Genomic DNA, 16,747 nt, shown 5'->3' on the forward strand with positions numbered 1-16,747 from the left:
CCTTCAACAAATCAATCTGCTTGTCAAACGATCTATTACTACAATTATTCATTGTTTTGATATATAACAACTTGAGAATGAACCGGAATATAAATCACTCTAGGCATCACCCATTAAGTCTTGAAGGGGCTTGTATTCATCATCATCATTTGAAGCTAGATCCAATGTTGTCCCATAATGAGGTCGTCCAACATTTTTTTGACTCGATCATGAACTTATGTCCTATCCTTGCTCTCTTAATAATGTACATGCACTGCATCTAGGTGGGTTTAGCTCATACTTACATGAGACTGAATATATTTTGTGCTAAAATCATGTTCAATCAAGTGTAATTTCATTAATCGTAGAACTTTAAATTTGTTATTATTGCAGTCTTGACATGGGCATCACATCCTACCAGCGGAATCAACAAGAGCACATGATGCTTCAAGAAATTGATAAATTTCATATGTATAAGTGATGTGAACTCAACACAAGAGCCGATCCATGATCCAAGACTCAAATGGATCTCGATATGCGCAAAAGCTATTGATATGTGGATGAGTTCGAATAAGACTCGAGAAAGCAGAAATTTGGGACCTAAGAACTCTGTTTCAACAGAGACGGTCCAAAGGAGAAAGTTGTGTGATGCATGCACCTTTCTAATGGGTCCAAAATCATAGGAAACATACCTGAATTAACCGATCCATAGACACAGAACTGAACTAGTTAAACTAACCTTTGACAAACTGTTTGGATTTTGGCAGGCAGGTAGTTCGAGGGGGATTTTGAACCCTCTAATGATGGAGTTTCAGAAAACTTTGAACAAAAGATTTAGACTCAAGACCTTTCCAAAAAACAAAAGTTTGTATTTTTTGGAGATTCCTACGGGTCTCTACAAAATTTTAAATTTTTGGTACAGTAGGTTTTATTCATTGTAAAACATGAACTAAAGTTCTAATCATGCAATCGAACTAACATAAATTTCAAGCATTCAGATGAATGAATCAAGTAAAACTCATAACAACAATAAGAACTAATAGGATGTTCTCTAACCAAAGTGGGTTTGAGATTTATAAATGAGGCAGAGAACATCAAGATATTCAGAAAATATGAAAACCTATTCAAGAAATTATAACAAGAATTTTAAATAATGAGATGTTCTAAAGACTCAGAAAGAACCATATTTTTGAGTAACTTACGAGATGATTCAACAAAATCTGTAAACATGAAAGTTATAGACCCACGTCTTAACTTTCTACAAAAATAAACCAATCACAATTTCAAGTAGGGAATAAGAAAATATCTAGTAAATATGGAACACTGTCTAGGAGTGTTTTGTATAGGACAAGACACAGATAGGTTTTATTTGTCTGAGACTTAACAATAACTTTTGAGGACTTAGGTGGATGAATCATGCAAAGGCTTCAACAACAATATTGTAGGTCTAAGTCTTAGCTTTCCAACAAGCTAAAGAACTCCTGAATCTGATCTGTATCCAGGTCGATATGATCAATTTACTAGGATCATGTTTGACAACCCGAGTAAGAAAGAAAACATGTTTCTTGAAAGAAATTGAGTGTAAGCAACCCACAATGAGCAGGATTATAAAACAAACTTTGAGAACATCCAATAACATAAAAATCTCAGGACATTCATTCAATCAATCATAAACAAGTTTTTTGAAGATTACAATCATCAAGAGCAGTAATAGAACATCACAAAAATAATGAAACTCAAAAAAATGCTAAACATGAGAAAACAAGAGTAGAGTTTGTTTATCTCCTTTGCAGTCACAAAATGAACACAAACTTGGCTTCAATGGTAGACCACGATCAGCCTAATGTCTCCAACATCTCAAACACCAGTACCAAGGTTTCCAAACCTTGATCACACGATCAGCAACACCCTCACACGCATAGCCGTACAAGGTTTTGCATCACCTTCTTCCTTGATGCCATCATCAAGAAACTTGTCCAAGACTTTAGTAGCTTAACTGAGATGAACTAAGCCAAATGGTAAACAACAAACTTGTAGAGAAGGATCTTAGCTTTCCAACAAGCTAAAGATCATAAATTTTGAACCATTATCTAAGGAGATACGGTCAAAATATAGGAACTGTGTTCACCCTTCAAATATTCTCTTCCCACGCCATTTTCGAATTTTTTTTCCAAAAGATTGAAGCCAAAAAGACCCCAACCTAATTTTTCAGCTGGAATTTAAGGGGCACCAAGAGAGCAAGTTCTCTCATTGGTCACGTGAGAGACAACCTCCTTTAAGGCAAATGAGAGATTAATTCAAACAAGTTCTAGCTCTCATTGCACCTCAAGTTGGCCCAATGGCACAATACCCTTTTGAATTAATTGGACCAGCAGGGAGGTACCTCAATCATGCCCAATGAGGATGGGATGATGTGGCTGGTCAAGGGAAGCTTGAATATCATTGACCTAAGTCCATATTGGTCCAACTCTAGTGCACCAATATGGATCCAAGTAGTGGTATTGGATCTTGTTATAAGATCTAATATTCAAACTAGATCTTTATATACATATTACTTTGGATCCAACATCAAAATTATAAAAAATAAAAATAAAACTACCCAATTACCCCGTACACCCTCTAGTATCACAAAAAGATCCTATAGGGCACTAGAACTATCCGGATCCATAGAATCTGGTACCTAAAAAAAATAAAAAGAAATATTTAATATGATTTCTTAATATGACAAAATAGAATCAACAAACAAAATTATAATCTCTAAGAAGATAAATGCAAAATATCTTAGAATTTAAAATATGATATTCAACATGGATTTGTGTTGGCAGAGATCCAATTGGACACAAATAGTCCTGCATGATTGGATCTGCCATGGATCGCATCTTGGATCGGATCTTGCAAATTAAATTTGGATCCAATTCATCTTCAAAGCTCGGATCTTCAGGATGCTCTGCATCAATAAGGTTCTAAATTTTTGTTAAGAATATGTTTCCACGATTGATCCATATTTATAGATGGTGATCCCACTATATTCAATAAGAGAATCTTTGATCAGTGGTATATATATGTTTAGTTTATATATATAAATCAACATATATATATATATATATAAATTAGTTTATATATTTATATAATCAATTTATATATAAATAAATTAATTTGAAGAAAAAAAAACTCAAGCGATAACTAGAAAGATACCATAGATACAAACATGCATACAATTTAAACCCTTTTTGCGAAAAATAGGTGGATCAGATTGCTTTAGAATCCTAAATGAAACAAAAGAAAACAAACATATTTTCCTTGCATTCATACAATAGAATACACATACATGATATAATGCTAACACAAAATAATCCTAAAATCAAAGCATAAATAAACATGTATTATTAAAACCCTAACACTAGCCAGAATAAAATTTTGGATTTAGTATGCATTCATACAATAGAATACGAAAACAAAAACTAAAACATAAAAAACCCTAAAGTCCAATCATAAATAAATAAATATTTAGCAAAACATTTGAATTTTGCATGCATTCAATATATACTATAGTTTTAAAAGCTAAAAACTAAAAGACTGATTGAGTTGATTTTCTTGAAAATTAGTGAAGAATTGATTTGATACAAATCAGTTGATTCAGGTCAGTTCAATACAATTCAAACAACATTCATTTTTACTAAACACAAACTTTGGTTTGTTCCATAATTTATGGTGAACTTCCAAGTTTCTTCCCTTCTCTTAGTTTCTTCAACCTGAATGAAAGATGGCCCCTTCTATTAATAATTCATTGAGCCTTCAAAAGTTTTTTTTCTTTTTCATTTTTGGTGAAAAGTATTGCTTCATGGTCGTTAACTATGTCATTGTTTCAAATATCCTCCTTGGAACTCCATACTCTGGTAGTATTTTTCCTCTACTTGATTAACCATCATCTCCCACCCCAAAATCTTCCTCCCTCCCTCTCCCTTTCTCTCTCCTAAAATCCATCATTTCTTCTTTCCTATATCAACCATTTCTCCTTCAAACTTCCCGTAAACACCATACCCAATTAAAATAGAGTTGTAAAATGTATGCTCTGACCACCAATCCCACTCCTCCTCCTCCTCCTCCCAACAATACCACCAAACCCAAACCCAAACCCAAACCCTCAAACCCCTCCTTCTCATTTTCCATGTCATCATTTGCCTCCCATGTCCTAATGGTCGAACTCAATAATCGGATTCTCAAATCCCTTGGAAAGCTCTCAAACTGCTAGACCAATTTGAGGGCACAATTGTCAGTGGAGCTGAGGTAGACGAGGGGGGCTCAGGCGAGGAATGTTTAAGAGAGAGGGGGCTCAGGTGAGCATTGCCTCACCTGAAGGGATCAATTGAGAGAGGGGCAGAGAGAGGGGAAAGAGCACACTCACTGCTCTGCATGATGCTTGGACAATGGATGAGTCCTCCGATGGTTGCATGGAAATTGAGATAGAGAGTGAGGGAGATCAAGGCAGCATCTGCTAATCCGATATTTACAGGGTTTCAGATAGATAGAGAGAGAGTGAGAGGAGCAGTGCGAAAAGGGAGAGAGAGAGAGAGAGAGAGAGAGAGAGAGAGAGAGAGAGAACCCCTATAACAACAACATAATTATAGCCATTGTAGAGTAAAATCCTATAATGGCATCATAATTGCCATTGTTCTAGAGTAAAACCCTGTAATAACAAGATCTAGATGTCACCGTTATTGATTTATATCAACAAGATCTTCTAGCCATTAAATATAGGCGTTAAAGTATTTTAATGGGAATATCTAATGGCCAGAGAATCTCACCATTATACATGTCTTTAACATAATAGTCGGGTTGTAGTTATTGATGAAGCTAATAGCATCAAGATTTATAACCTTAGTAGAGTAACAACTGTGAGATACTTACCTATCAACCTGTTATCGTCACAAAAATTTTTCCTCCCTCTATGAGAAAGAGAAACAATTCTGCGAGTCAAACCTGACCAAGATTTGGAAATGGTTTTTGAAAATAACTCGCCTCCATTTTTTAAATTCGCGAGAAAATTTCGTAGAATGGGATTCGCCTGTCGGTACGCGGTTCAATCATTTCTAACGCCATAACCAGGGGTAATTAAACCAATGATCAATCATATGCTTAACTATAGCTCAGTTATCAATTTCGATATTCTATTCCTAAATGCACAAAGAATCATGCATGTGCTATGAAATTTTTGAAAAATGCACATTTTAAAAACATTGTGTTTGCTTCTGATATTTGGAAAAAGATTTGGAAAAGATAATCCTTGGAAAATCTTGAACCACTTTAAAAATCTCTTTTTAGATAGAAAATGGATTGAAAACTTTGAGAAAATCGATTTTTGAAATAATTTGAATACTCTTTTTGAGAAAATCGATTTCTTAGTGAAATAAATCAGTAAAAAGGCATATGCCCCTTTGAAATGCTTTCATGATGTGAATTAACTAATATGAATGAATGAATATAACTTCAAAAAGATATTTTCTAAGGAATTTGTAAAGAATCATTTGAAAGATGCAGTGATTTTTGAAAATAGCCTAAGAGTGTAGGTTGAATGTGGCTTATACGAAGATGATAAATCTGGGTCTCGTTTGTATTCTGACTATGGCCATAAATACAAACGCCATCAAGTTTGTCAACTTTCTAAAAGCTCGTGCATGTGCCATTCATGTCAACCATAGTGGATTTCAAAATTTTGCATGAATTATCATTCGTTAAATATTAAAAATTATGAAAGCAAACTGTATGTAATGCAATCATATTCTATGCAGGAAATGTAAACTCTTATTCCAATGTTACATTTGATTTTGTATCAAATAAAAAAAAGAAATAAATAATGTCCTCCACTTGAATATCCCTGAAAAACTAGAAAATGGGTTAGCGCAGATATGTAGGTTTTTCTGAATTTATTCGACAATATCGAGAAATTATCAGATTTTATCCAGATATAAACCCAATTCCATTCCTCCCTGAGATAAACACGATGGAAAATGATGTAAATGCAAGAAAATAAGAAAATAAGAAAATAAAGGATTTTGAAATTCAAAATTATGATAAAATTAACTAAAATGCCCCTGATAAGAAGACTATGGCCTTAAAATCAGGGTTTTTAAGGAAAACTTTTGTAAAAATGAGAATTTTGAAATTCAAATGAATGTATATGGGAATAAAATCTAACATGAGATGTCATGATATGGCTATATACGCAACAAAACTCTAAAAATGCAAAGTTTCCTAAAATATCTCCAAAATATTGAATTTCACTTGTATTTCATGCGAATTAGACATCTTTTTTTGATAATTTGATTAAAACATCTAGCAATTGAACTTAAAACTATGCAAAATTTGACATGGACGACTATATTAACCTTAGGAACTGAATAGAATAATAAAATATTTTTATGGCATTATTTTAATATAGAAATTAAATAAAACCCTAAAAAGCATGATTTTTGTCTACAAATATGCACCTATCCTAATGTCAGCCTATTTTCGGGTACCAACTTACCATAGAAATTCACTAAATTTTATAGAGTGACAGTAGACAGCTAGAAGAACATATTTGTCTTTTACAGATACGTGATTCAATGTATGGTTGGAGAGTTACAACTCCGGCAACATAGATCGGATTCCGGCAAGCCTAAAATCAATGAAAAATGACAGGCCTACTCTAGAATACCTGGAAAAATAGCACGCATTGTCAAAAAATCCTGAAACTTTAAGTACTGATAGTAAATATTCTGAAGATTAATTCTTCTTCTGATAGACCCTGTATCCGACTTACAGGCCGGGATCTATGATCGACCTAAGTCGATCTAGAGCTCTGGCGATCTGTAACAGGCTATGTGAAATGGCCTGTATAACCCAATTTATGAAAAATAGCAGGCTGTAGCAAAAAATTCCAGTAAAATCAAATAAAATTCTGGGTTCTTTTATGAACACAATGTATTTTTCAGATTGTTAATCGGATCTTCCATGAGGGAGATCTCAAATTAAAAAATCAGCCTCTGATGTAACCAACATTTTCATAGTATTGAAAACCTGATTTGGTATTTTATTTTTTTAGTGTGGCTATAGACTTAAAATGATCCAGGTTTTTTGCAGGAAATCAAAGACATATAAGAGTATTCACAATAAAAATTTCAAAATTTATTGACAGAAATTTCTGCATGAAATAACGACTATACTACATATATGGATTAAGACACTACAGAGCATCAATAAAAACTATGTTATATAAATGAAACGATTATGAAATACTAAAACTAACCTAATGCAATGGTTAAACATGAAAACTACATGAAATATGATAATAAATCAGAAACTAAAAGGGAGATATGACATTTCATTGATATTGACTATTGAAATGGGAAGGTTAGATCTATTAAATGGATGAACCACCTCATTTACATAGTCTAAACATTCAAAACATTATACTATCTGTTGCATACCATTAAAAACTCAAAACAATCCACCACCTCCTCCTGAAACTGAGCTTTAAATCGGTCTTATATCAGATTCATTCTTCTAAAAAAGGATGGTAGTGAATAAGAATGCAAAATGAAGGAGTGTCTCGGTTTACCTTGGGCTTGCACTTGCACCGTCCAGAATGGCTACTACCAAGTGGAGGCTGGAGCTGCTACGGTGAAGGAAGCTGGCTGCAATGGAAAAAGAGGTTGCGGCACTAAGGCTGCTACCAAATGGAGGTTGAAGGTGTTACTGTCAAGGGAGGGGCTGAATAGGTTGGTGGAAACCTTGCTGCAACAGCTGGAGGAAGGAGGAGAGAGCTACCACAAGTGCCTGCGTGAGAAGGAAAAAAAAGAGGGAGTGGCTGCTGGAGCCAGAGGGAGGGAATGCACAACCGTGGCTTCTTGTGCTTCTGAGGAATTGGAAAGAAAGAGAGGGATTAATAGGAGAGGGTGGCAATAAAGAGAAAGAAAGAAAGAAAGAAGGAAGAAAAGGAGAAAGAAGGAAGGAAAGAAAGGAAGGAGGAAAAAAGGAAAGAAGAGAAGAGGGGAAAAGGAAAGAGGGAAAGGGAGAAGAAAGGAAAGAATAGAAGAGGGGGGAGGAGGTCGACCTCCCTAGTGGGGTCCACTTCCTCCTTCTAGGCTAGATAAAAAAAATAATAAAATAAAAAAATAAAGAAAAGGAGAAAATGGAAAAAGAAGGGAAGAATAGGGAAATAGGAGGAATAGGAAAGTGGGGAAAGGAAGTAGGGGATTTCTTAATAAAAAATTTATGTTGTTTCAAAATTTCCCAAATGTGGTGCCACATTGGAGTGGGCCCACCTTTGGTTTTAGAAAAGGTTTTTAACTTGAAAATAAAAGAAAAGTTTCAAATGTGGTGCCACATTGGGGTGGGCCCACATTCGAATTTTCGAAAAAGCTTTTGTTTGAAATTCAAACTTGGAACTAAAAAGAAAAAGAAAAGTCTTAGGCTTTATTTTGGATTTTTTCTAAAAATTCTAACCTAAACAAGAATTTACTAACTAAACCTAACATAATTGAAATTTTCTTTTAAATGTGGCACCACTTGGAGTGGGCCCCACTTATTTTTAAAAGAATGATTTAAAAATTATCTGAAAAACCAAAGGAACTAAAATGATTTATAAAAATTTTGAAATAAAGACTTTTAAACTAAAATAAAAAGCTTTTATATATTTGAAATGAACTTCAAAATTCAGAGTTTCGTCCCCCTTGGCAAAATGGATCCAGCTTAAAAAATTTGAAAGAAATCCAGATTTTTTTCTCAGGAAATATTTCAAAATGTAAGGTCCTAGGGGTTTAACCAATAATAAAATGTCAATTTTAAAACCCAGGGTTTGGAATTGATTTTGAGAAAGCTTTTAAAATTCGAATCTGGATTGAAAATTTCAAAACTGGAGTTCTGGACCTCGAGATGACATGTTGTGCAGTGGAATGATGTGGAATGCTATGCACTGATATGCAATGACATGCAATATTTTCAGGGAAATGCACTCTGAGCAAAAGATTTATAATTTCAAACCCCTGATATAGACAAGATTTTGAAAATTTGCCACTGAAGATGAATATTTGAGCTAGAATATAGAAGTATTGAGGATTGAAAATGAAAATTTGACCTCTGTGGGGTCCAGGCTCAGATGTCTACCCATTTGATTTTCGAAAGTCCCAGAGAACATGTCTCAATGATTGAGTGGAGGTGTTTGCGATTGTGAGTGAAAATTTGGGGTGTTTACACAACCCGGCTATTACCTATCAACTAAAAGCTTGATCCAAACCCAACCCATGACGGAAAGGGTCGACTTGGCCCATCGGGCCGCCCGGCCAGTTGTCCGCCCTTACTTACCTACAAAGATGACTAGGGTTGTTATCAATGCACAATGCAACATAAGTCCTTGAACAACCCAATCCAGATCTCTCTGACCTAGAATTATTCATAATACAACTATAATTGGATTTGACTGAACCCATTCAACTATATCACAAACAAAAGATCTTTAAAATCAAGAGACATTCATTTGCTTCTTTACAAAATGTATTGTGAAAATTAAAGAGTTTGTGTGAATTTGCATCCCTATGGGTGTTTTGAAAAATGGGTCTAGGCGAGGTCAAACATTTTAGAGATCAGTTAACATGTAGTAGGGCCAAAAACAGGTGTATTTAGACCCATGTTCATATATATTCACCTAAGATGTGGTAGAAATTGGTGCAGCTCTTGCAGCTTATCTACGTATAGGTCAACCTCAACTAAGTCCATGCCTTACACGAGCAATCCCATCAGCATGTGACTCAGTTTGGTTCCAGTCAGGTCTTAAACTTTGACCAAACCCAACCAAATTTAATTTGGGTTCGGGTATGAATGAAAATTGTAGATCCATATAAGTTAATGGGTTTGGGTATATATCGAGTAGCATAGAATTAGGTTGGGTCTTCAATAGACCCATTCTTTAATCGGGTGTAAGATTAAATGGACCGACTCAACCCATTTTGATTCAGGTCAAGGTTCGGGTTTGGGTATAGCTGAAAAAAGTCAGATGGGCTAAGGTGTTAGGATGTGATCAGTTCAGGTCATAATGGCTTGGGATCTCATCTCTGGTTGGTATTCTAGATCCTCATTTTTCATCCTATTTTTTTACTGGATTATTCATGATTGTCATGTACATTTTGGATTTGGTTTCAACCCTACCTCATCATATATTATTCAAATATGGGCTTGGATTTGAATCCCTTTCAAAGGAAAGTAGCATAAGGTGTCAAATAGTCACTCACCAACATTTTAAGAATGCAGTTCCCTTCTTCTATCTAAATGGGGGTGATGATTCACCTTCGGTTAGTGTACATAACATGTCTTATGGTCTTATTATCCTTCTAATAAATTTTTTTCTTTCGCTATAAGAAAAATGTGGATTAGCGACATACGCTATCCATGGCTAATCAATGCATTTAGCGATGGATTGGCGATGGATTAGAGATAGATAGTGTTCGTCGCATATCCTTGGTCGGTAATTAGCAACAAAATTGATCTGTCACTAATTTGTGACGGATTTGCGATGAACATAATCCATCATGAGTTCGTCGCTAAATAAGCACAGAATTGGTTTTGCAATGAATACATATCCATCGCTAATTTGTCGCTATTTTAGTGACATATTACATTACATCGCAAAACCAAATATTAGTGACGGATATTATCCATCGCTAATCCATCACAAAATTTTAAAAAATTGTTTGAAATATTTCAGATCCATATAGTACTTTGGTACTAAAGAAATGAAAAAGAAACTTACCTATGAGTTTGAGTGCAGAGGCAAAGAAGTTGAAGCAAGTTCTAGAACTCCAAGATGAATCATTTGCTGCCTGAGTAATTGTTGACGCTCAATGTCAACGTTACCAACTGTGGATGGACATGTAACCAATTGCAAAACAGAATAACCAATGAGTAGCTCAATGTTCTTCATTGCTGCATGGCAAGGTCACTTGTAAATCATAAGTCTCACTTAAAATGAGCGATAACTTCATACTAAGAGGTGGCACAATTGTTTTGCCTCTTGGATGGGGTGACTAAGATGCTTAACCAATGTACATGAAGCAATGAATGTTGATTTAAGTATAATTTAGTTTGAGTCCTTCATCCAAACTCCATTAAATTGTTAAACAACTGGCTTTGATTTTTATTTATCTTAACTATAAAATGATTGAGACATATTAGCTAACTAATCTCATGTGCTTACTTGGTTGATTTAATTCACCAAATCCATGGTTGAGGCCCACGATTTTCTACACATCAAAGTCTATATGGTCAGTACTAAATCTTGATACCTCTGTAAATCAAATGAAAGTGTAACTCAAAATAGATGGATTGGGTTCCTTGAGATTTTCATAGCAGGTTTAATTCAAAATCATCATTGATCAATACATGTTCAAAGACACCGGAGGATCTACCCTGCTGAAGCTCTGCTTTTGCATTTCTAAGACGCTTCTGGATTTGTTCCTCTGTTTCAGTTCCTCTGTTTATAATCAGCACAATTGCATTCAGCTTGACGAAGATAAATAATTGGACTAAGCTTAGAGGTTTAGATATTCAAAACTACCTTTCACGAAGACACTTCTCAAGCTCTTCAAAGCTTGGGGGGCAGATAAAGACAAATATTGCTTCAAGGGAACTCATCTTAACATATTTTGCTCCTTGAACATTGATGTCAATAATGCACTTCTACAACATGACCAAACATGCCCAGTGTAAACTGAAACTTCATGGTTTAAAGGAGAGGGATTGCTCACAAAGGAACAACTTGTATGCATACCTTTCCCGCATCTGCTACTGCCTCCACGACAACAATACTTGTACCATAGAGATTCTCATGCACAAAATCTGATTCAAGAAACTTCCCTTTTATATCATTCTCCATCTTATCACGCTCTATGAAGTGATAAAGAATTCAGAGGCCAACAAATAGTACCTGGATATGCTTGTAGAGAGGTATGCCCTTTGCCCTTGCACCAGCTCTGCATATGCTCAGTGACACTCCAAGAATAGCATTAGCCCCTAGCTTTGATTTATTGGGAGTTCCATCAAGCTCTAACATGATGGAATCAACATCAGCCTGGTTCCTGGATCAAGAAGTGAAAACTAAAAAGTCAGATTTTCATACAATAAATAGAGCAAATGAAAGTAAGCATGTCCAAACCACTGATGCATAGAATAGTAGCAATTATGTCAATTAGAAGGCCTGGATAACATAAAATTAATGCACTGATGTATAGTAACTCACAAGGCATGCTTCGACAAGTGACGCCTGGTCGAGCATGTCGGGCTCACTAAACCACCTCTAGATCTGTGCCTCCCTCGAAGAAGAAAATGTGTCGGGCGTCACAACTCCGCCATTGTCTTCGAGCAAAGTCCTTGGTAGAGGATGGGCTTCCAGGAAGGCATTCCCCATCGCAAGGGAGGAGGCAGCTACAGAGCTTTTGTCGGCTCCGCCGGCATCGACCTTTCCTGGGGTGAGTGTCCATCTGGGCCACCCCTTCCTCTGAGGGGTGAGCATCCTCTCGAGGCCGCCCTCTTCCCCGTCGGGCTAATTTGGTTAATCTAAGAGAGAGGGTTGCTTAGTGAACGATGACAAATATAAGGTCTGGCTCCTGGGGTGGTAGGGTTTCACCGACGGTGGTAGCGTCCAGCGACAACAGATGGTGGTAGGGTGTGACGGCTCTCCAGGTGGTCGAGAGCAGGGGCAAAGGCTCGGCTGAGAGAGAGGAGAGGTCGACTATGGAGATGGCCAGAGAAAAAGAGGGCAGACGATGGGGGCAAGGGTTTCGTTAAGAGAGAGGAGGCTAGTGACGATGGTGGTCGGAGAGAGTGGGCCGACAACGGTGGTGGCCGAAGAGAGGGCCGATGATGGGGGCAAGGGATCAACTAAGAGAAAGGGAGATAGAGAGAGGGAGAGAGCAGGGGCAAGGGCTCGAATGAGAGAGAGGAGAGGTCGACAATGGAGATGGTCGGAGAAAGAGAGGCCAGACGATGGGGGGCAAGGGTTCCGTTTGAGAGCAAGAGAGAGATAGGGTGGGAGAATTTTGCGCCCTATATAGGCTAGTTTAAATAAAAAATTAGCGACAAAAAAGTTTTGTCTCAAAATCCGTCGCTAATTAGCGACAGAAAATTTTTGTCGCTCATTCATTGCGAATTTGCGACAGAGTTTAAGACAAAAAAATTCTATCGCTAATTAGCTACAGATTTTACGACAGAAAATTTTCGGTCGCTAATTCCATCGCAAATTCTAATTTTAAAGACGACTAGTTTTCTCTAGCTAATCCGTTGTAAATTTGAGACAGAAAAATATGTCACTAATTAATGTTTTTCTTGTAGTGTTTCACTATAAGGATGATGGTCAATAGCAACAACTATTTTCTAGCAAAAAAATCTCGCTGCTATTAATAAAGCAATAACGGCAAGATTTTTGTTCTTGCATTTTTTAATAATATAAAAAATAAAAAATTAACTAATTACATAATAACTTGGTAACTATTACTATTTACTTAATTAATTACATTAATTTTATGAAAACTAAAAAGATAATTAGTTGAGCACATGGGAACTTGTTAATTATTACTATTTACCTAATTAATTGCACTAATATTATAATAAATAATTAATTAATTTTATTAAAAAAATTACTGAGAAATGTGTTTGGTCCAGGCCCCACTTTACATTGGCCGATTGGGCCAATAGGCTGGGTCATGGGCAGCTCTTGAGACCCGAGCCTGTTAAGAACCCGGCCTGTTAGTAAATGAGTTGGGCCATCTCGGGGTTAGGCGGCACTGAAAACCCAGAAGTCCGATCTCTAAATGAGCCTGGGCCGGGCCAGCCCGATGTCCACCCCTAGTAAGGGCCGTAGCATTAGAACGGACGGTTAGGAATTTGTTTCACACGTGCACGTGCACGCACACACCACACATGCAGTTGACCTGAAAAATTAAAAGTGCAAGTTGTTTTGGCTTAATCTGATAATGTAGATATGTTTAACATGACCAAATTGACAAAGATGGACATTGGATTTTGTTCTTACAATAAAAAATATATATATTTTTTTAGATCATAAAATTTTGGTGTGATGTAAGTTGCGGATTTTTTAAAAAGTGGGTTTATGCATTAGAATTGGAAGATCCAAAAGCAGACCACTACTAAATGAATCATGTAATTTGGTCCCATATATGAGGTTAGATGTGCTGACGAGAGAGAGAGAGAGATTTATGGCAATATAATCTGGATCGTCCAACTGTGGACAATTGGATGGTCTATGTGGACCATCAACTTATCCACAGTTGGACGATCCAGATTTTATTGCCATAAAACTCTCTCGCTCTCTAAAGGAGTGTAGGGGATAGCTGCCAACCGCTTATCGGCGTATGCCCCAGTGGACTGTAGCAAACCTGTTTGCTAAATCACATCCTATGTACTTTTATATTGCATCTATATGAGTTCTCCATACTATTTATATGCTTAACTTTAACCCGAATGGATTCTATAAAATTATTATTTTTAGTTGGGATTGCAACTTTCAACTAGGGGTGCAACTAGTGAAAAGATCATCTTTCAAACCCAAGTATTCTAACTGGCAGGAATTACTTTTTGGTAGGAATTACTTTTTGATGGTGTTTTTCTTTCACAAAAATCATGATTTTCAAATAAAAGTATTTTGACATCTTACCAGATCAGCTGTCGTGAAGAGGCGTAAACCGTAAGCCAATATGGTCAAGTTCCAATTAAAAAGGAGCGCCAGCAGAGGGAGGAAAACCCAGTGCTCTTTATCAAACCAAATCTGTAAATGTCCAACACATGCACAGCACCCTTTTCAATTAGAGACAGAGAGAGGTATGAATTGGTTGGAGCAATATCGTCAACGTTCAATTAAGATGGCCAGCTGGTTAGAAACTTCAGCCATGGGATCAAACCGACGTATCCATCCTTCGTAATGGAAGCATAAGGAGAGAGCAAGACCACAAAATCCTTCACGAAGTTTGGAACCGTACGGAAACCATAGTCAACATTCAAACAAGGCATACTTTTTTGAAGATATATATTTAAGAAAACCACTCCAACAAGGCATTCGCCACCTTAGGAAAGGTAAGGATAACTATCAAGCCAAATCTATAAATACCCACTACCAATGGCTTGCTATAACCGTAAGTGAACGTCTTCAAAGAGAGAAATGGCAGACATTTGCGAAGGTATGGATTGATGACCATATATTATTCATGTCACATATATAGGTGTATTGCATCAGAACGAAATGGTTTGTTCTGTAAATTGTAAGTTACTCATGTCATGTAGGTGAGTCTTCATTTTGTTCTTCGTTGAGGAATTCGGTAATGATGCCTATCAGGGTATCTATGGCTATCCTTTTCCAGCTGTGTCTAAACCACCCCACCGCTCCAGCAAATACTTTGCTAACTACATAACCCTGCCCCTGCCCCTGCCCCTGCCCCTGCCCCAAGACATGTGGCTGCCACCTGGAGAGATTGGGGCCCAAACTCAGACCACGTGGCAGCTACTTGGGACGTCGGACAAAACCTTTTATGAATTACGGTAGCCACCTTTTGATATATAAATGTATGGAAAAGAACACCCTATATGGTATCATAGAATCAAGAATTGCATTAGTAATAGAGCAAAACATTTTATTACCCTTCTTTGTTTAGAAAAAACATGAAAAGAATTGATGAGTAATCAATTCCTAGAAGACGTAATACAAGGAGCCCTCTATATCAAACATCTATCCTAGAGCTGCCCGCCGTGCCTAGATCTTGATTGGGTCATTTCAGCAAGTCTGGGGTCTTTGTGGGGCAGATTTGGACTGCCCCAATTGCAGTGCAGTTGTATGGCTTTACAGTAACTAGCAATTGTATTATTTCATTGTTTTGCTGCTTTTCTGCTGGACCATGTGATGCTAATGCGAGGGAGATGAAACAATTCAGGTGCAGGTAAGAGCTCTTGGCCAGAATTGGTAGGTGCGTATGGGCAAATTGCAGCAAGCACCATTGAGAGGGAGAACCCTAATGTGAAGGCCATTATTGTTGAAGAAGGCTCAATGGTAACTCAAGAAATTGACTGCAATAGGGTAAGGGTTTGGGTTAGCAAGAGGGATGGGACAGTTATTGAGGTCCCCGGTATAGGGTAAACGGGACGTTTCTATGTAATAACATGCCGACGATAACTGAATAAATTGGCTTGCTATACAATGTCATGGTTGTGTTACAACAACCTTGTAAGTGCCAATAAATTGTAATAAATTAAAATTATTTTGGAAATTTGTTTCTCTAAAATCATGTACTGGATTCATAATACAAACTTGTTTCACTATTCATAATTACCTATTAATTTGACAAATCAAATCTTGTATGGTTGGTCCAGCTCTTTAGATATTGATGGTACTCTCTCTCTCTCTCGCTCTCTCTCTTGAGCGAAGGAAAAAATTTAATAAAATGATAATAAGATCATAAGATAGAAGAAGGTAGAGAAGAGGACGGAGGAGACACCTCACAAAAAGTGAATTGTGTTAAACATGATTTATAAGAAATGAAATGGGGGGGGGGGGGAATAGATAAAGATGTAGGGTTGATGGAGGATTGAGATTGGTCAGCCTCCAGCCACCTCTCTCCCTTTACAAGCATGTCTCCCATGCTTTCACTAGAATAGCAAAAAAACAAAAAAGTAGAGGTGAAACTCCTCTTTTTGAAAAGCTCTATTTTGATCTTTCCTCAAAAGAGAGCCC

The sequence above is a fragment of the Nuphar pumila genome, chromosome 7 (assembly GCF_984573655.1).
Source record: "Nuphar pumila chromosome 7, dmNupPumi1.hap1.1, whole genome shotgun sequence".
Taxonomy (NCBI): Eukaryota; Viridiplantae; Streptophyta; class Magnoliopsida; order Nymphaeales; family Nymphaeaceae; genus Nuphar; species Nuphar pumila.